We start from the raw sequence: 22686 nt of genomic DNA on the forward strand, positions 1-22686 counted from the left end.
CACCTTGTAAATAGTTTTCACTTTGACTTTGGGGGGGGGGGGAGGGGGGTGTGATGTTGTGTATCTGTAAAGCATGCACTCCCATTTTCCGCCACCAGGGAGTGCATACCCTGAAGTCCCAAGGGATCCCAGCATCCCTTGGGAGCACTGTATATAAGCCGGACCCTAAGGTCTGTTCCTCACTCTGGAGTGTCTTATTGAAGACTGAGGTCACTGTCACTTTAACCTCCCTGTGTGCAGTCTCATCTGTGTTAGGAACACAACAATAATCACATTCCTTCTGATTTTAATTATTGTTGGAGATATTAAAAATTTAAATTTTTATAAAAACCTTTTCTTTCTGTCTCTTATCGCTCTCTGTTTATCTCATCTTTCTTTCCCCCTCTTTATTTCACCTTCTGTATTCTAATTAAGACTTCCTAGTTTAGACTCTGCGTGTCTCAGTAAAGATTCTTCAATCTGATTGGCTCAGGAGACACACAGGTCCCTGACCGTCTGTAGAGGATGCTGTGCTGTTTCAGCTCTCTAATAACTGCAAGTTCAAGTGCAAAAGCCCGCAGAAAATCTGTGGGCAAGTGAAAGAGAGGGTCATGTACAGTGCGATGTGTACTGTTCATTCACCACTGACCGCAAAATCTGAGCCGATATGTTTTAGAACTGACCAGGGAACATGCCATACAGGATTTAGTGATGAGTAATGAACTAGAATTATTTAAGAATTTGGTGGTAAGGAAGCATTTTTCAAACAGTGACCATAATACTATTGAATTTGATATTAGGTTGAAATGGAGAAGGGAGAGTCACAAACCAAGAGTTTAAATTCAAGTTACTGAGCACTGAACACTTGGACAAGTATAACCTAATCAAGGAGAGTCAGCATGGATGTGTGACGGATTGGCCATGTCAGACTAATCTGGTTGAATTTTTTGGTAGGTCTTTAGTATGATACGTATGGATGTTGTCCATGTGGACTTCGAGAAGGCATTTGATAAGATTCTACGCAAGAGATTATTAGCAGAAATGAGAGTGCATGGAACTGGAGGTAACCTTGTGTCATGGGTCAGTAATTGGTTGGGAGGTGGGAGAGAGAGAGGGATAAAGGTTTTGTTGTCTAATTGGCAGGATGTGACAAGTGTTGTTCCTGAGGGATCTGTTCTGGGGCCTCAGTTTTTAATGACTAGGAAGAAGAAATAGAGAGTTGTATATCCAAGTTCGTAAATGACTAAGTTAGAAGGCACAGTAGGTTGAGTGGATAATATCAAGTTGCAGCAAACTTAATTTAGTGAGCAAAAATGTGGCAGATAGAGTTCAAAGTGGGTAAGTGTGAGCTTATCCACTTTGGATCCATGAAAGCAAATCAGAATATTTTCTTAATGGTAAGAAACTAGAAACTGTGGAGGAGCAAAGGGATTTAGGTGTCCATTCACTAAAAGCTAATGCACAGGTAAAAAAAGTAATCAAAAAGGCTAATGGAATGTTGCCTTTTATCACAAGGGGGTTGGAATTCAAAAGTGAGGAAGCGATACTTCAGTTGTAGAGCCTTGGTCAGACACCATCTGGAGTACTGTGTTCAGTTTTGAGCACTAAACCCCAGGAAAGATATATTGGCCTTGAAAAGGGTACATTACAGATTCACAAGAATTATACCAGGGTTTAAAGGGTTAAATTAAGGGGACAGGTTGCATAGACTTGGTTTGTATTCCCCTGAGTTTAGAAGGTTGAGGGGTGAAGTAATTGAGGGGTTTAAAATAATAACGGGGTTCAATAGCATCCAGAACAAAATGGCACAATCTTAAAACTAAAGTTAAGCCACTTAGAAATGAAATCAAGAAGTACTTTTTCACACACAGCGTTGTGGAAATCTGGAACTCATTCCCGCAAAAGGCTATGGATTCTGGGTCAATTGACATTTTCAAGATGGAGACGGATAGATTTTGTTAGGCAAGGGTATCAAGGGCTATGGAACAAAGGCGAGCAAATGGAGTTGAGGTACAGATCAGCCATAATCTAATTAAATAGTGGAGCAGGCCTGAAGGACTGAATGGCCTTTCCCTGTTCCTCTGTTCCTGTAACTGGTTTCATGTGCATTTGTATGTGTGAGTAATGAAAGATTGCAAATGAAGTTGGCTCGAAATTGGGCCTTAGCCCCCCCATTTCAAACTGTTTGGCGAGCTACCGGCACCTGTTGTGTCTCTACATTATAGCTTTTTGAATTTCTGTCCACTTGGGAAGATACAGATAGATAGCTAGATATAGAGATGTAGATAAATAGATAGATGGATAGCTAGAAATATGTGCCTCTGCTATGCCATCTCTTTCCTTGCTTCTTTGAGTATCCATGAATATATAAATATATATAAAAATTCAATAGAAAAGTGAATATTGCCAGAGAACTGGTAGACAGTTAATGTTATTCCTACATTCAAAAAGGAAGGTAGAACAAATTCACGCAATTATGAACCAAATCCAGGGAACTATAAACCAGTTAGTGTAATGTCGGTGGAAGGAAAGATATTGATATCTTTACTCAAAGATGTAAAAGAAAAACATATGGAAACTGAAAATATAAATAAAGAATAGTCAGTATGGATTTCAACAAAGGTCATGCTTGGCCAACTTCATTGGATTATTTGAAGTAACACAAAGAGTAGACAAGGGTAATGCAGTAGATGTGATACACATGGACTTTTAAAAGGCCTTTGATAAGGTACCGCATGACTACGGATCATGTGGAGTCAGGGGACAAGTAGCAGAATGGATAGCAAGCTGGCTGGAAACCAGAAAAAAGTGAGCAGAGAACAGGGGTTAAAGGTAGTTACTCAGACTGGCGGAAGGTGGGAAGTGGTGTTCCATAGGGATCGTTGCTGGGTTCACTGTTGTTCACCATTTACATAAATTATTTGTAGTCGGGAATTAGAAATACAATGTCAAAATTTGCAGACGACACCAAATTGGGGGTATGGTCAGCACTGAGGAGGACTGTGACAAAATACAAGAAGACATTAACAAACTTGCAGATTGGGTGCGTAAATGGTAAATAAATTTCAGTATAGGTAAGCGTGAGGTGGTGCATTTTGTTAGGTGGAATAAGGAGGCCACTTATTCCTTGGAAAATAAAAGTCTAAATGGGGTAGAGGTGCAAAGGAATCTAGGGGTACAGATATACAAATCATTAAAAGTAGCAATGCAGGTTAATAAAGCAATAAAAAAGTGTTAATTTAAATATATTTGCAGCAAATCTGGTAACCTTTATGAATCTATCAGATTCAGCTCCCTAAGAAACAGAACAATGAATTACAGGCTAAAAGAAATTGGTGCAGGATCTGTTCTTCTCATTCATGTTGCCTCTGTCAGTGTTTCACCTGTTTTCCAGGAACAGAACTATTAAATCAGCCCTGCGGAGCATGCAGCAAAACCTAAAATATGTCCAAGAGAAAATAGTGCCCAGTTGGGGAACTCACTGGAATACCCAGTCATTGAGATCCTGACACATCTTTCTGCCAGTCTGTAATGTCTGCTCTGCTGTTGTCTCTTGCTCAGGTGTGTGTAGTGGAGTGCATGGCAATGCAGGGCTTCAGTTACCTCAATGGAAAGAAAGAAAGACTTGCATTTATATAGCACCTTTCAGGACCACCGGACGTTCCAAAGCGCTTTACAGCCAATGAAGTATCTTTTGAAGTGCAGTCACTGTTGTAATGTGAGAAAAGTGGCAGGGATTATATGAGCCACTATTTTGATCCTTTTATGGGGCTAGAACCTCCACTTTTTTTGCATGCTTAACACCCACTTAACGCCCATTTTACTGCTGAAATTATGTATAATGCCCATGTATCGCCAATTTTGGCACAAAATGGAAACTGACGGGCATTTTTAGGAAACTTATCGCCGAGCGTTACTTTCCCCATGTGCGTAATGCCAGGAAAAAATATTACCTCCCGCCCACTTTTTTGGGGCAGAATCATGAGAATGGGCGAAATCAACGCTCATAACATCGCCCAGCGTTACTTTCCACACGGAATTAACACCGAGATTCAATAACACTGCCCATCCACTTTTTTTGTCGTAAAGAGCACATTTGGTGAAACTAACGGCCAGGAGATCGCCCATCGTCACTTTCACCACCTCGCACACACATCGCCCACAATGTCGCCGCCCCAAATAAACGCCCAGAAAAAGCGGAACTGTTCTGAACGAACGCCAGCGGTGTGGCTGGCATTTTTTAAATCGCAGGTCGCTTCATTCAAAAGGCTGCCTCAACTTTGGGGGAGTTTGCATTGACTTTGGAGTTCTTCTCAGGTGAGGTGAACATCTCAACAGACATATTTTCAGACTCTGGACTATTGGGGCTTTACTCCAGGTGTATTTTAGTGAGGAAATCATTGCTGCTGATCAATCGCTATTATACTTTCAAGGCAATGGGGCCACCAAACAATAACAGTGCTTAAGCAGTGCTTCAGATGTCTTGACCACTTAGGAGAGGAGCTACAATACAACCCTGAGCAAGCAGATAAATTCGTGGTCCTATGCTCAATGCTGCACAACCTGGCTATCATGAGGGGCCAAGAATTGCCAGAAGGCACTGATGCTCCACCACAGGAGAGGAAGAGGAGGGCGAGGGGCTGAACGCTGACCTAGGGCCAGACAATCAGGCTGGCTATGCAACCATGCCCACGACCCCCTTCAGACCGCAGGAAAGGTGGCTACATAGCTGCAAGACTCTTACTTGAAGAGCTGATAGCTGAACGATTTGCCTGAAAGAGCATTGATGTGAGTGACAATGCTGGCACACTGCCATGTGTGTGCAGCTCAGACATCAATGGTGCCCATCACCTTGGTGCCAGTTAAAGTTTACGTTGATTGATGTTAAGTTGTATTTAACCCTTTCATGTTAAGGAATCACCAGCGTGCAACGGTGCAGCTATCTGAGACAATGCACAAGGTTATGTTCAATAACAAAAATTTTATACCAACATTGGTCTGAAATCATAAGTATCACAGACAATAACAACCAACCACCAACCACGCTCCACTTTTTCCACCATTGACATTAATCAAATGTTCAACATGTCCAGCAACACAAATACAAAGGCAAAGCAGGAGCATGGTTCCCAGCCCCCATATATTACAACAAATTGCATACACCCAAATGGAGATATAACACAGCCATCACCTTCCCTTCCTGGCTCCATGGTGCCTGGCTGAGGAGCTCCTCAGGCGGTGCCTCTTGGGGGAAGGGGATGAAGGCAGGTGCAGTTGTTGCATGGGTACAGGAGTGGATGGTGCTGAGGGGGCAACATTCTCTGATGCAGAAGCAGGATCTTGGTCCTTGCTCTCATCTGTCGTTCACAGTGGTGGTGCAGAACCTAGGGGTGGAGTGCCGCGATCGGGAGGCCTGTGCCAGCAGTGTTCCTGGTTATCGCATCCAGAGCCTCCGCCATCCGCGGAATGTACTTGGTCATGGTGGCCAGCTGTCAGGATATGCCCCCCAATGCTTCTACGAGCTGGTCACCAATGTCTACAGTCCTCCTGGACAACTGTACCATCTCTCCGCTGTCATGTGGCGCTCGTGGAACAGACCTGCCACGCCCACGAGACCTCCGTGGGGTTGGCGGCATCCTGGGGATTGATGGGGTGCCCTGTGGTGAGGTGCTTGGGGCTGGTACCTCCAGAGTGGAGGCAGGAATGACCAGAGGACCACAAGATGGCCTTGAGGTGGAATGGCTTCTGGAGCGTGGCAATGCAGGTTCCTCGAAGTCCATGCTCTCATTCGTGGGGAACAGACCCAGCGGATTGACGGGCAAGAATCAAAGCTTCTCAGCACCAGATGTTGGATCGTCCGGAGAGTCGGGCCCCACACCCCCACCTTCTGGCCTCTGTGGTCTTGCCTTGGGCTGAGCTGCAAAACACAAATGAGGTTATTAGAGGAGAAGGGGGTGCTAGGGTCACAAGGCGAGTCAAGCACTACATATGCACGACAAAAGCACCACCGCTCTCAAAATCATCGCAGCCATCACATTTCATGACCATCAACACATTTGCATTCCAATGATTTTCATAAGGCCATCATTATTTCTATGACAATTTTACAAATCATCTATCATATATGATTGTTTGGATATGAGTGGGTGTGGCATCTATTGACCACATCACGCAATGGTGTAAGCTTGACTCGCGTGGCATAATTTCAGGGTCTGTAGATGCTTCCGTAGCTGTCCGAGAGTGCTTCCCCACGGGTGCGAGCACCCGCTCCTCCATCTCAGTGATGTCGCTGGTGACTGGTGGCCCCCCACCCATTCGCCTCTGCACAGACCTCATCGTCGATAGCTTCTTCTGTAAAAGGTGACAGGACAATATGGCATGAGATCATTGCGTGATATCATTGCTAGGTACTGTCACAGAGACTGATACAACACATAACCGATAGATGTAATCATGATTATTATGAAAATTATCATTCTTTACCTAAAGACGTGCACTGTGACTGCAGGCTTTGAGTAAAACATTCCTGGTAAAAGTGAAAGACCTCACATCTGCTGATAGTCACTCATGACTGTTACAAATCAAATTATATAAATACATAAGTACATGTAAATCAATGTAACACTTACTCTTGCAGATCCCACAAGGTCGTTCCATCGTTTGCGGCATTGGTTGCCCTCACGCACCTCGTTGGTCGCTGATGAGACCACCTCTGCTATCTCGGTCCATATCCTCTGGTAGGCCTTTGGGGTGGGCTTCCCATGCCCTCCCTGTGTCAAATCACCCCAGCGTAACTCGACCTTCTGCAGGAGGGAGGCATTATCCTCATCCGAGAACCTCCTGGCTCTTTTGTCGCCCTCCAATGTGCTCCTCTCCCACCTCACTGCTCTCTCCAGCATCAGTCTCCACAGCATGCTGTGATGCCTCCTCCTCTCTTTCCATTATAGGCCAAATTCAGGCAAATATATGAGCTCTCTCTCTCTCCGTCTCCTCCTCTGCGCGATGACCCTTGACCTCCTGAATCGCGGGAATCGAGCGTTGCCATGCCGTTGCTAAGGACGGCAACACTTTACGGCAGAAGGTCAAAAAAAATTAACGCTGCCGCCCATTTCATATTCAAAAATGGAGATTCGGTGCTTTGAGAATGGGCGAGAAGCCGGCAATCTGAAAATCCTTTTTTACCGCCCACCCTGGAAATAATGCCCATTTTGGGGCGATAAGCACAAAAGTGGAGGTTCTAGCTCATGGAGTCCTTGGAAATATTAAACTGAGCCTTGCTTATTCATTCATTTCCTTGAGGTTTCTAAGATCCATCCTATTTGGCTCAAGTGACCTATGGGTATTTGATGCTTTCAGTTTTGTTTTACACATATAACTGACCTCTAATTTTGTTATAGATCCCAGAACTAGTTTGACTGAATCTGGAATAATCCACAAGTTTGATAGTGAACATTGATGTGCAGAATTTATTTAACATAACTGTCATTTCCTGATTTCCCGTGAGATTTGTCTTCGATCTTTATATGTATGCATGCACATATATGTAGCTGAACTAATTTTCCTAATCCATTTTGCTGCTATTAGTTCCATGATTTTTATGTACTGTACCTTTATAAAGGGCAAGTTAGGTGAGGCAGCTAAAGGTAGCTACACAGAGTGGCATGTCCTGTTGAGTTCACAATCTCAGCCATGTCACAGTGGAGAGCTACTTAGCCTTTATTCGGCTCCTTGTGACAGAAGGCAGGGAAAATGTGTGCCAGGAGATTAGCACCGGTAGAGGTTTAGGGGCAGGTTGCCAGCCCCATTCTCAACTGCAGGAGATGCAAACACCAACAGTACATATATAGGCAGAGGGGGCGGGGGGAACAAGAGATAGAAGAAGAAGAAAAATCTAAAAGGAAGGATTCTGATACTGTCAAGAAAATATCAATTAAAGAAACAGATTAAAATCAATGCACATTTGATAGCATGGGATTTAATCAACACATTCACTTGGATACTTTCATATTGCTGATTTTAGTGGATGTGTATATGAGAATATAAGGCATGTTTAGTGTAACTGCATCTTATATACACTCATAGGAAATCTGTATGCTACATTGCTATTACAGTTACTGGCACTGAATCATAGGAAGTATGGTAATAAAAAGTATGTTTCATTTTAATTGCCCTTTATAATGAAGCTCTGGTTCTATTATAGTGCTCTTTATATGTACGAGACCAGTCAGAACTGCCATCTTATCCCTGAGGATGGTACTGGCTGATGTCAGCTCTCCTGATGCTGTTGACTTTGATTGCTGCCCACTAGTATGAGATGTTAACTGAATAATTTCATTGCAATGTGATGGCTAATAAAAAGAATCCATAGAAGTGTCCTGAATATGCACTGTTCTTTCTTTATGTTCTTTTCTATTTTCTCACCAAGCATTAGATTTAGGGTCGGTGAAACTATGCATTTATAGAATCCACTCCAAGTGGTACTGGATAAGAATTGTAGACATATTCTTTAAACTGATTGTGTTGGCAGCTAGTTAGCTAAAGGCACACGATGCAATCAATGTTCATGTCACAAAAATATACATATTGTATTTTTAATTGTCAAATCTATTTAGATTCATTAATTTCTCTGATTCAAATCTAATATTTTTATTTTTACATTTTTCAGCTCATTCAAATGTACTTTTACAGCATGATCTCCACATTCTATTTTGGAAAAGAGATCATGCTGCAGTTCCACTGTGGTGGTGTCAAGCACTGTTAGCCCATTGTACTGCTATGGACTGAACCATTCCTACAAGTCCTTCATATCAGGCTTCGACTTAGAATCACAGCGGCTGAGAGAGACAAGTATTTAGTTGACAGATTCACTCATTTTTTTTTTGATTGTCAGTTACTGCTTTGTTGTTTTTTGGAGATCACTTTGGGACCAAACAAGTTATCCTCTTTGGCTAGTGAAAAGACAATGCTCAGCAGTCAAAACAGTTCGAATATGATGCTCAATATCTTTGTTCCTGTCAGGTTTCTCATACGTCCCTTGGTTTGAATTAATATATGATCAAGGTAATGTTTTGGGATTCATACATCAAACAAAATCTTGTGTGATACATCTACCTGCGTTTGGGTTAGCTAATTTTATTTATAATTTTATTTTGAGGAATTATCACATAGCTGATTAACAAAGAAAATTCACCGGTATAATGTAAATAAGTGAATTGCTATAGGACTCTAGAAAAGGATCTCCTAAATCCATTGTGGCAATGTTGGATGGCTGCTTAGTTCCCATTTGTTATAATATTGTTTGATTAAATGGCTAACATTACATAAAGCATGAAAATGATAATAAGTGTTACATTGCAATGCAGCACCAGCCAATACATTTTAGTTGAGCTGTAATTTCCTCCAGTTAAACATTGGGAAGATCAAAGCCATCCTCTTCGGTCCCATACCCATGCCACTGATTGCATCCCCCTGCCTGGCCACTGTTTCAGGCTGAACTAGACTGTTGACAATCTCGGCATACTATGTGACCCAGAGCTGATTTTCTGACCCATATCCTCTCCATCATAAAGACTGCCTACATGTACCTATGTAACATCATCTGTCTCTACCCCAGGTTCAGCCCATCTGCTGTAATACCCTGCAGTTTTCTGCTTCCATCACTAGTGTGCATCCCACACATGTTCAAATCAATACCTAAAGCTATGTGTAATTCTGATCATTACCGCAGAAAGTTGGGTGCAAATAGCACACTTCACTCTGGTTGAGTGTCGCACCCATATTTAATCATTTGGAAGAAATCTGCACTGTACCAGAAATGCTACCTTATTCTCACCTACTTTTTTCAATAATGCACAATGGGTCTTGGGCCTTTACCTAGGCTTCTCATTTCAACAGTTGCAGATAAATTCTGGGACTGGCTAGATTGCCACAATGACTTTTTTTTGGTCCTACACATTCCTATGTAGTTTACATATATGTAATTACTGATGCAAATGTAAGATAGATCTGTATTTACATCATATCTTAGCATATCTCTGAAATATCGCACAGCATACCTACACTGAATTACTTAGAAATACAGTTACTGTTCAGAAGACAAATGTAGCCACAATTTTGTGTACAAGATCTCAAACACCGACGAGATGGCTGAGCAGTTAATCTGTTTTTAGTGATTGAGGGAGAAATGTTAGAATGCCAGGAAAATTCCTAGCTTTCCTTCTTTAACCTTCTCTTCAGCCACCAGAACAGTCATACAGGAACTTGGTTCCATCCAACATTCTCTCAGTACTAGAAGTTGAAATCATGTCCTAGAGTGGGGATTATACCTACAACCTTCAGACTTGGAGATAAGGGTGCTACCAACTAAGTTTACCTCATATATATCCCAATATATAAAGAAAGAAAGACTTACATTTATATAGCACCTTTCACGACCACCAGATGTCTCAAAGCGCTTTACAGCCAATGAAGTACTTTTAGAGTGTAGTCACTGTTGTAATGTGGGATTATCATATCGAGGTTTTACTGCTTAACTGGATCTAAATTGTGATAGACGTAATGGATGTTGCCTTCCTCACTCCTGAAGAAAATGAAGAATTTGAAACACCCACTTTCTCATTCTTACTTTCACTCCCTACCTCTACCAGGACCAAGGTTAGGGTGCAAACATTACAGTTATACAAGCAGTTGTCCATTTTCTTCTTCCTTCATCACAAACACCAGGAATTATTGCAAGATCAAACTAGTCTTACTGTGGAGTAAAGATAAAAATAATTAAAAATAAACAATTTTAAAAGATTGTGGTCCAAAAAAATATCTATAATATAAGGAGATGACATTTCACTTAACAGGGAGCTGCCAAAGGAGACAAACCTACTGTTCGTGTTAAACTCAAAATGATACCAGAATCAGAACCAAAGTAGTGCTTCATGTTGCCACCTAATCCATAACCCGAATACAAGTTAAAATACTAACCATAACATTATAATTCATTTTTAGGACAAGTCCAAAGCATTTCCATTATATTTGGTTTGGAGACAGCAGGAGTGTCACTTAAGGTTAAAATGTTATGTCAGTAATAGTATTGTCAGTCCTGTATTATCCAAGTGTCATTTTATGTTGCTTTTTGCTTGTGCAACCGATTAGCAAGAAATACACTGTGCTCACAAGTGAGAGGCTCGGATTATAATCTGCCTGATGATTGTACTATTATTGATAAACACTCAAAACACAAACGGTTGTAGGTTGCTGGCTTCACACAGTAGTGTATTCTCAAGACTCTTTCCTGCACTAAAAGTAAGTTTATTAGCAGAAGAAAGAAGTTGAAAAATTAATATATCTGATCACATCAATATAGTAAACATGTCAGAAGTGATGATATTGTAGTTAAAAAAATGTACAACTTGTACTCTTTTCCAATGTTTTTCTTTTTTTACAGACTTCCATCTTCTTTCTTCCCTTCGTCACTTGAAAAAGTGAAATTGTTATATTCAGAATGCATCTCGTAAGCTTTTTCTATTCAGTGAGTTCTTTGCAAAACATAAAATTTGATAGTGTATGAATTTGTCAATCTCAGAAGGCCAGGAGTAACCTTCTGATTTATATTCTAAAATCACAGTCAAATATCAATGGATATTCCTCGTATTTCATCTCACGGAGGAGCCAATTCATTGCCTGCTGTGGCATCCTTTACTGCCTATATAGGTACAGAAACAGTGATTACCTTTTGAAGTGAAATTATATCATACATATGATTCTGTCATCAAACTACAAAGCAACCATCACTGATGTATTACTGTAATAAAGGATGAACTAACACCTAATTTTTAAAAATTTCTTACATCTTAGAACTCACCTGTCAGAGATTGCACTTCTTTACAGACACAAAACAAACTGTAAAAAAGTACAAGAAAGAAATAAAGAAAAAGCCAGTCTGGTTTTCCACCAGTTTTTCTACCCTTGGTAAACTGGCGGAGCCTGGGGTTTATAAATAGCTGCCAATCTACAGATTTGTCAGTAATTAGTCTGTAATTTACCTCAGGTATGCCTATTTAGACAATCTCCACACAAAGAGTACTCAGCGATGGCGTTAAAGGGGCAGGCCACCTTAGCAGTTAAATATATTCCAGAACCCAGCCTACCCATGAGCAATGCTATGGAAGTTCATTAAAAATCATAGAATGCTTATAGCATGGGAGAAGGCCATTCGGCTAGTTGAGCCCGTGCCGGCTCCTCAGATAGTCCCACTACCCCGCCCTTTCCCCGTAGCCCTGCAAAAAATAACTTTTCCGGTACTTATCCAACTCCCTTTTGAAAGCAGTGATTGTGTCTTCCTCCACCATCCTTTCAGTCAGTACATTGCAGATCCTAACCACTCGCTGCGTAAAAATGTTTTTTCTTATGTCGCCTTTGGTTTTTTTGCCAATCACCTTAAAGTCTGATCCTAGTTGAGCCAAAGTTTAGTATCAATTGGCAAGTCAGATAATGGAATCACAAACCTGAAAAATATCAGTAATGAAGAGCGAATGAAAGATTTGTCAAATTGAACATTACTAAACATTTTCTTTCCCCCTCTCCAGCCTAGTATTCCATCCTCATCAAAGGCAAGCATTGTGACAAATTAACTTCTTTCGTCCACAAAATTAAAATCTCCCTGTGGAATTCTCTACCCTAGAGAGTTGTGGAGGCTGGGTCATTGAATATATTTAAGGTGGAGATAGACAGATTTTTGAGTGATAAGGGAATAAAGGGTTATGGGGAGCGGGCAGGGAAGTGGAGCTGATTCCATGATCAGATTAGCCATGATCTTATTAAATGGCGGAGCAGGCTCGAGGGGCTAGATAGCCTATTCCTCCTCCTATTTCTTATGTTCTTATGTGCACAGCTGCACCCAGGCTCTCCCATAACTCCCTCCAGATGCTTATGGAGGGAAACATATCTTGCAGGGAGGCTCTCTTCCCTTCCAATGGGCGGAAGAGACCTCCCCAGGAGATCAACACAGCCTGGTTGCGCATTGCGCAGGAGGAGCTGGCTGCAGTGGCACAAACCTTTCAATGATCTCAGTAGATCACGTACTGCAAAGCCACACTCAATCTCATCCTCACTCATCACATCCCCATCACTCTGCCTTCCCTACCCTACTCCTACACATCCTTACTCACACCAACTTACCTTGCATCTCCCTCATCCCTTTCTCTCAATCTAAATTATCACATCCAAATCTCACTATCCACACCTCACATTCACCCTCATTTTTGTCCAATCATATCAACTAACAACACACAAGGGCAGGCACTTGGGTCTTTTAGCCAATGTTCATGTAGAATTTCAAAATGTGCTGTCATACATTGCAATTGGTTAGAAATCAGGGGTGTACAAAATGTATATGGTTATGTGACTAAAAAACTGCAAAGAATGCTGTGTTTAATTGGTTATGTCTTGAACTGGAGATGAAGTGTCTCCTCGGATTGGGATTAGATACTTAGAAATGCTAATGTTTTGGTTCCCTGTTGAGATATTATAGCATTCTGCACTATGACAACCATTATCTGTTGTTTTCAAGTTAAAACTTCAACTTTGTTTATGTATCGTTAAGACATTTTGTTATAGAAAGACTTCAAATGGATGAAAGTTATAGGAGTTAACGTAAACAATTGCTACGTGCAGTTTTCTGGCTTGAGCTTCAGGAATGTACCCGAGAGAACAGGGAAATAAAGACAAAATGATTTCCATAGGAAGGCATCTTCGGGAATGTATCAACAAGACATGTGGCCAAAATCATATGACATCTTTAGGGAGGGGTCTTGATTCAGAATCGAAACAAGGAACATGATACGGCATTAGATAGCAAGTTTTTAGGGAAACCTCTGTCGGTCAAAAGGTCTTGTCAATATCCCATGTCAGGCCCACCCCTAAAAAGAGAATAATAGTCACCTCCTCAAGGCTATCCTCATAAACGGTGTGAAGGGAGAGCGAAATAGAAGTTGGGCTGGTCGAATGCTCTTTGAGCAATCCCATGCTTTACCAAAGGAAGCTCTAGACAAAGAGAAAGAGGCTGCAGCCAGAGAAATGCGCAAGCTATTTGTCTGATCCAATCGGTATCAGCTATTTGTCACGGTTGTATGTTTTTGCTGTATAACTAATGTGTTGTATTCTGACTTAAACTCTGATTAAACACGATATACCCACCAAATTGGTTTACAGTCAATCCTGATTATTAAAGTGACCAGAGTTAGCAGATCTTTATTTTTAATACTTCGCTTTCTTGAACAGATTTGTATGCACCTTTGGAAGTGGTATACTGAGTTGTACTGAATGGTGAGACATAAGGGTACCCCCGCAATGGTGATAAATGTGGAAGGAATTGCTTGGTCATTGCAGGGATGCTTTATGGTGCTGGTGTGGGGTGGGGTGGTACCAACCTGGTGCATCATGTGGCAGTCAGTTAAATAAATGTGGCCATAGTGAGGCCATCCCTGGCGTCCCAGGCAGCAATGTGGTTGAGTGCAGATGCCCTGAGTCCTGTGCAGCATCAGGTGATTGCGGAGAAGTTTGGTGTTGTTGGTAGTGATGCTGGTGTGTTTAGTGATCGTGGTGGTATTCTGAGGATCAAGGTGAGATCTTTTTCAAGGGCACTGATGCTGTTGGAGTAGATGGCAGGTGAAGTGGAGATGACAGAAGCGATCTGTCAATGGTGAGAGAGGTTGCTCCAACGAGGTGACAGTGGATAGAGAGTTCACTGCAGACACTTCCAAACTGCATACAGCGCAAAAGTGTCTTCCAAATCCTGAAGACTTCATCCCCTGAGATTGGAAACTGAACAGCTGTGAAATGGTAACTTTTATACCACTTCTGCAGCTGTCAACTAGTCAAAGCAATAGAGAGTCATTGAGAACCTGACATACTTACCTGATGTGAAGCCTGGGCGATGGGCAGCTGCTAAAAAACTTGGAAAAATGGTAAGTGCCTGGTAAAACTATTTTTAAATACCTTTAAAGTTAATCTTAATGGTGTTAATTAGCTGTCCTGCCGCTTGGTGTCATGTGTGTGAACCACAGCCAGATCCGGCTCTTTGGAAACTGACAAGGAGGCGGGTTCAGAGCGGACTTCCGCCTCACTGTCAATCTCAGCCATTTTCACAGCCTCCACACCCGCACTCACAGGACTGGTAAGATTCCGTCCACGGAGTGGGAAGTCTGAAATCTTCTTAGGCCGTCCCTCGGAGTCAAGGATGACTTGCTTCCATACTAGTATGAGTTCTCAGTTAACTGATGAGTCCAATGCAGGACCTACAGTCTCGGTCACAGGTGGGGCAGACGGTGGTTGAAGGGGCGGGTGGGTGGGGTGCTTGGGTTGTCGTGCGCTGCTTCCGCTGTTTGCACTTGGCTTCCGCTTGCTCCAAGCGAAGAGACTTTAGGTGTTCGGCGCCTTCCCGGATGCTTCTCCTCTACTTTGAGCGGTCTTGGGCCAGGAATTCCCAGTTGTCAGTGAGAACGTTGCACTTTTTCAAGGAGGCTTTGAGGGTGTCCTTTGAAGCGTTTCCTCTGCCCACCTGGGACTCGCTTGCTGAGTCGGAGCTCTGAGTAGAGCGCTTGTTTTGGGAGTCTGGTATCGGGCATGCGGATGATGTGGCCCATCCATTGGAGCTGATCGAGCATGGTCAATGCTTCGATGCAGGGGATGTTGGCCTGAGTGTGAACACTGATGTTGGTGCGCCTATCCTGCCAATGGATTTGCAGGATCTTGAGGAGGCAGCATTTGTGGTACTTTTCCAGTGCTTTGAGGCATCTGCTGTACATGGTCCATGTCTCTGAAGCATATATGAGGGAGGGTATCACTACTGCTCTGTATACCATGAGCCTGGTGCCAGGTTTGAGGTCCTGGTCTTCAAACAATCTCTTCCTCAGGTGACCGAAGGCTGTACTGGCACACTGAAAGCGGTGTTGGACTTAGTCATCGACGTCTGCCCTTGTTGACAGTAGGCTCCCGAGGTATGGAAAATGGTCCACATTGCCCAAGGCCTCATCGTGGATTTTGATAATCAGGGGGATGTCTGAAATAATGGAGCGGGGCCAGCGCCGAGTATGTCATCTGTTGGGCAATTGATTTGTATGACATCCTGTAACAAATCCCCATCAACTTCTACAGTAACAATGTGCAACACAATTTGTTGTCTGAGTACAGTAATTTTGCCTAAAAATTCCAGGAGGCAGTGAAATCTGAGCAACACATTATTTGTTATTTCCATACTGAGATCTAATTCTTATGAGAAGGAGATATTAAAAGAGAAGTCAATTCATCATCAAATTGTATCTTTTTCTGATAATGAGTAATTCCAGAGAAAAAATGATCAGGATCACTCCTGTGAACAGCTTACAGTTGTGCATGAGTGTAGGCCAGAAAACTACGAATGCATCGACTCACCCACTTTCCATCTGCTCTGTGCTTTTTGCTACCTTCCTGACCTGGTTCTCTACTGGCAGAATGCTCTCACCCCAAATATGTGACAGCTTCATTATACATTTAAATCCAGTGCAAATTAAATCATTAATAGAAACATAGAAATTTACAGCGCAGAAGGAGGCCATTTCGGCCCATCGTGTCCACGTTGGCCGACAAAGCCGCATGGCCCTTGGTCAGCAGCCCCAAAGGTTACATATAAACCTATGAACAATGACGGAAAGGCAACGAGCACCCAGCCCAAACAGTCCGCCTCACACAACTACGACACCCCTTATACTGAAACCCAACCGGAGCCATGTGATCTCCTGGGAGCAGCAAAAAGCAGGCCAATTTTGGGAGAAAAAAAATCTGGGAAAATTTCTCTCCGACCCATCCAGGCGATCAAAACTAGTCCAGGAGATCACCCTGGCTGTATTCGATCCCCTGCAGTACTTACCATTATATTTGCGTCGTCCAAAAAAGGTCATCCAGTCTAATCCCAATTACCAGCTCTGGGTCCGTAACCCTGCAGGTTACAGCACTTTAAGTACCCATCCAACCATCTCTGAAAAGTGGTGAGGATTTCTGCATCCACCACTCTTCCAGGCAGTGAGTTCCAGATCCCCACAACCCTCTGCCTAAAGAAGCCCCTCCCTCAAATCCCCTCTAAACCTTCCACCAACCACCTTAAAACTATGCCCCCTCGTAATAGACCCTTCCACCAATGGAAATAGGCCCTTACTATCCACTATGTCCAGGCCCCTCAATATTTTGTACACCTCAATGAAGTCTCCTCTAAATCTCCTCTGTTCCGTTCCAATGAGAACAAACCCAGCCTATCCAATCTGTCCTCATAACTAAGATTTTCCATTCCAGACAGCATCCTAGTAAATCTCCTCTGCACCCTCTCTAGTGCAATCACGTCCTTCCTTTAATACAGCAACCAGAACTGCATGCAGTACGCCAGCTGTGGCCTAACCAAAGTATTATACAATTTAAGCATAACCTCCCTGCTCTTATATTCAATGCCTTGGCTAATAAAGGCAAGCATTCTGTATGCCTTCTTAACCACCTTATCCACCTGGTCTGCTACTTTCAGGGATCTGTGGACAAGCACTCCAAGGTCCCTTTGTTCATCTACACTATTAAGTGGCCTACTGCTTAATGTGTATACCCTTTCCTTATTAGCCCTCCCAAAGTGCATCATCTCACACTTTTCTGAATTAAATTCCATTTGCCACTGCTCTGCCCACCTGACCAGTAGATTACTATCCTCCTGCAGCCCATGACTTTCCTCTTCATTATCAACTACACAGCCAATTTTAGTGTCGTCTGCAAACTTCTTAATCATACTCCCTAAATCATTGATATATACCACAAAAAGCAAGGGACCCAGTACTGAGTCTTGCGGAACCCCATTGGAAACATCCAATCATAAAAACATACATCAATCATTACCCTTTGCTTCCCACCTCCAAGCCAATTTTGTATCCAACTTGCCACTTTGCCCTGGATCCCATGGGCTTTAACCTTCGTGACCAGTCTACCATGCGGGACCTTATCAAAAGCCTTGCTAAAGTCTATATATACTCATCGACCCTCTTGGTTACCTCCTCAAAAAATTCAATCAGGTTAGTCAAACACGATCTTCCCTCAACAAATCCATACTGACTGTCCCTAATTAATCCTTGCCTTTCCAAATGTAGATTTATCCTGTCTTTCTGAAATTTTTCCAATAATTTTCCCAAAACTGAGGTTAGGCTGACAGGCCTGTAATTACTCGGCCTATCCCTTTCTCACTTCTTAAACAAGGGTACTACATTAGCAGTCCTCCAATCCTCCGGCACCATGCCCAGATCCAAAGAGGACTGGAAAATGATGGTCAAGCCCTCTGCTATTTTCTCTTTTACTTCGCTGAACAGCTTAGGATGCATTTCATCCCGGCCTGGGGACTTATCTACTTTCACAGTTGCTAAACCCCTTAATACTTCCTCTCTCACGATATTTATTTCATCCAAAATAACACACTCCTCCTTGATAGCAGTATCTGCATTGCCCCTTTCCTTTGTGAAAACAGATGCAAAGTATTTGTTAAGAATCTTATCAACATCTTCCGCCTCCTCATGGTCTCTAATAGGTCCTATCCTTTCTTTAGTTACCCCCTTACTCTTAATATATTTATAGAACATCTTAAGGTTTTCCTTAATTTTACTGGCCAAGAATTTCTCATGCTCTCCCTTAGCATTCCTAATATCCTTTTTAATTTTGCCTCTTAACTTTCTATATTCCTCTAAAGATTCTATAGTATTTAGCAGTTGGTATATGACATAAGTGTCCCTTTTTTTCTTAATCCTCCCCTGTAAGTCCCTAGACATCCAGGGGGCTCTAGAATTATTTTTAATGGGAGAGCCTGTAATGTTCCCTGTTTCTCGAACCACACATATGTACTGATCTTGGTTAAATATTTAGCCAGATTAGATATATGAACAATCTAGATTTACGAATTGAGGGAACAATATTGACCTTTGCTATTGACAACAAATTGGGCACACAGCAAATTTGACATGGATTGCGAAAAACTCAGAGGAGTATTGATAGGCTAGTAGGTTGGATAGAGAGGTGGTAGATTTAAATTGAATAGAAAAATGTCAATTAATACATTTTGGAAGGAAGAATAAGAATAGGATATACACCTTAAATAGTAAGATTTTATATGGAGTAGAGGAACAGTGGGCTGTTGATTTGCAGATACATAAGCCATTAAAGGTGGCGGCATAAATAGATAAGGCGATATAAAAGTAAAGCAAAGTTTAGCTTTGTACCTTGAATACAAAAGCAAGGAGGTAATGTTGATCTTGTACAAGACCTTACCTAGGCTGCAGTGGAGTATTTTGCTAAGTTTTGGGGGAACCCGATGCTACTCCATTGGTTTAAACAAAATAGGACAGCATTCGCCCCGTTATTTAACTCCTGACAGGATTGTTTTTCTGTGGAGCTTGCCCTTCAGTGCCAAAGAAGCCAGCTCTCCTTTACGCATCACTCAGATCAGCCATGATCTTATTGAATGATGGAGCAGGCCTGAGGGGTCGTATGGCCTACTCCTGCTCCTATTTCTTATATTCTTATGAGTTCCAGCAGATCAGTGAATCTGGGTGTGCATAGGCGAGAATCCTCCATGGTGAAGGAATTTGTCAACTTAACCCCTTCCCTTGATGATAATACAGCCGTTCAAATGGTTGTTGGAGATTTTTAAATTTCTGTCAGCTCTGTTCCTCAGGCAAATTCTCCCTCAGGCAGTCCACTGTGTGCTGAGAACTCGCAGAGAATGTATAATGTATTCAAATCCTGAATATCTTGAGTAAACTGCTTTACAAGTGCAGGCAGTTAAAGTGTTGCACCATTTACATCCAATTTGTGTGTTCATGAATTTCTGTGCTTTGAAAATCTTAAACTAACTGGTTATTATATATTTAAGAAAACCAAGTGCCTGCACCTGTCTGTAAAAGCAACAGAGAATTGTCCTGGGTGAGCAACGATGTGGTTCTGAATTGAAAAGAACGAATCACAACAAATGAAATAGGAATAAACATGTTCTCTGTAATTACTAATCGCCTGCTTGCAAAGCTCTTGAAATACTTATATAGTATCGATTCTCTAGATTGTAATTTTCATCTGCATATTTTATTTTTGTTCTCATTAATACAATTTAGCTCTACCATATACTTCCTGTTACAAATTTGAGTTTGTAAAATTGTTGATACGCTCCTTTACCATTCAACACAAATCTCTTTGCTTTTTTTCTATAAAGATTAATCATTGTCACTGGAATAATCTTTATTCTATTTTTGTATATACTTACGAATACATGACATTGATAAATATATAAATATATATAATATGTATTTATATATACACGGCACATGTGCACCACACTTCAGTCCTGTTATACCATGTGGGTCGACATCTAAAGGTTCAACCATCATCAATGAGACACAATGAAAACTCAGACTGTAAAGTAAATGCGGATATTTCACAAGCAGAGCAAGTTTATCTCAACCAGTCCATTAGAGTTCGATCTAAACAGATCTAGCCCAAAACTCTGATCATGATGTCCCTTAGAAATGTTAATCTCCCTTTACTAAGATTAAAACCGTACAAATATAGGGCTCAATTTTCCCCAAAGCATTTTTTTGGTGTACTTGAAGAGTTATGCACGATTTTTTGTGGCCCAAGTACGCCAAAAAGAGTGTTGCAAGTTTCCCCTTAAGATCTCTTCATTTTGGCGTGGCCTAACCCGAGGGGGGTGGAGCCTTGATCTGCGCCAAAAAGATCGGGCTGCCATAGTAACCAGGGACAAAAGCATACAGCCACCTCGCAACACATTAAAAGAATTGAAAAACACATAATAGCAACTTACCTCCAACCCTGCCGGAAGGGCTTGCTGGTCCAGTCCAATTCTCGGTCCACACCAGTTCGATTTTCCTGCCGGTGCAATCTCTCGTCCCTAGCCCTGGCCAAAGGGCTTGACGGTGTGTTCTCCTGTCGGTGCGTTCTCCTGCCACCGAGTTCTCCCGCCCCTAGCCCTGGCCGAGTGGCCGCCCGGTCCACTCCACCGCCCCTAGCCTAGGCCGAGTGGTCTCCTCCCTCCCGGTCAAAGGCTTCCCCCACCATCACCCTCTCTCCCTCACCCCACCATCTCTCTCTCCCCCCCTCTCTTACTTTTCCTGCTGCTGCTGTCCGGGCATCTGCTGCAGTGACCTGCACCGATTTCCTTACCTGCACCGATTTCTTTAACTCTCCGCAGGGGTTTTCTCAAGAGGCCACATACGCTGGCCTAAGTAGAAATGGAGTAACTATTAGCTGGCCAAATTTGCCTAAATGTGCAGAATTGGCACAGGTAGCTGGTAATGCCCCCTTTTGAGAAAAAAAACTTACCTAAAAAAAACGTTACTAAGTCAGTTACTCTGGTGCAAATTGATTGGGGAAACTGGGGATTTTTAAGTTAGGCCAGAAAAAGCAGCCTACTCAAAAAAAAAACGGCGCAAATATTGGGGAAAATTGAGCCCATTGTCATTGCGCATGAGGTTTTGTAGAAATTTAATATAGATTATAAAATATCTAACATTTTATAATAATGCTATATTGTACATAACTCTTCGATCTTTATTTTTCTACCTCTTATCATATGTTGCTTACCTAGGGGCCGATTGTGACTTTTGGATGATCAACAGGTGAAGTGCATTGGCCGGTCAACTGTACCCACAGTGAAGAGATGGCTGTGATTTTCAGACACCTGCCTCATTTAAATTCGAGCTGGTAAGCTGTGAAACACCAAACAAGCGTCCTGATGCAGTTCGCCGGATTAAGGCTTGCTAATATCAACATACGTGCGGGGAGGGGGTCACAATTGTGGACAAGGGGTCCCAGGGAGGCAGCGACCCAGATTATTTTTGTGGGTCTCTCTTGCCTGTGGAAGTGATTGGAGAATGCATGGTGCGTCCACTGACCATTGTCTACCAGAAAGCCAATTAACCTATTGTAATGGGCCTACCGCCTGAGCAGGCAGGCGTTTCAGCGCTCAGCAGTAGGCCCTTGACAAAATGGCGATGTTAATGACCACATTTTGAAGGCCGTTTCTGCCAGATGTAGCAAATGATAATTGACCCTTTAGTCACTTAACATCCTTCTAAAGTGAAGGATTGAAAGCTAAAACTGAATTGAATTATTTTAAGTGCCAAATTAATATAAATCCTACTTGTAAGCAGGAATGACAAGTTGGCCTAGCAATCTTCTCAGTCAGGGTAACTAAGGATAGGCAATAAATGCTGGACTTGCCAGTGACGCCCACATCCCAAGAATGAATAATAATATACACCCTGCTGGAAGCCCCGCTAAAGGGAGTGTGGGTCGGAGATAAATCTATAACATGTACCCAGATTCTCTAACCAGTGATCCTTTCAGTTGCTGCTTCCAAATGAAAGCATGGAATTGGTGAATTTACCCTTACATACATATATATATATATATATATATATAATTTCCATTATGTCCTATAAGTAACAGCACCCATTATTGCATTTGAATGTATAGAATGTACATTTTCAGCAGGCACATGACTATTAATAGAGCTACAGGAAATATCTTTTCACACTCTTAAAATACAGTAAAATCCATCAATCATTGTGTTGACATTTAATTGTACTAACGAGGAGCTTATTCCATGAAGGAATAAAATCTATGTATGATTGTTTCCAAATTAATACAGCA

General features: G+C 42.1%; 1 long non-coding RNA gene across 1 annotated transcript in view; it reads right to left on the reverse strand.

Annotated features, from left to right (window-relative positions):
- Positions 1–5883: 5883 nt before the first annotated feature.
- Positions 5884–22686, reverse strand: part of LOC139277048 (uncharacterized) — a 127843-nt gene continuing 111040 nt past the window's right edge. The window contains exon 3 of the long non-coding RNA XR_011596024.1: positions 5884–5896. This is a non-coding gene — a long non-coding RNA (uncharacterized lncRNA). The remainder of the gene's footprint in view (positions 5897–22686) is intronic.

The sequence above is a fragment of the Pristiophorus japonicus genome, chromosome 12 (assembly GCF_044704955.1).
Source record: "Pristiophorus japonicus isolate sPriJap1 chromosome 12, sPriJap1.hap1, whole genome shotgun sequence".
Lineage (NCBI taxonomy): Eukaryota > Metazoa > Chordata > Chondrichthyes > Pristiophoridae > Pristiophorus > Pristiophorus japonicus.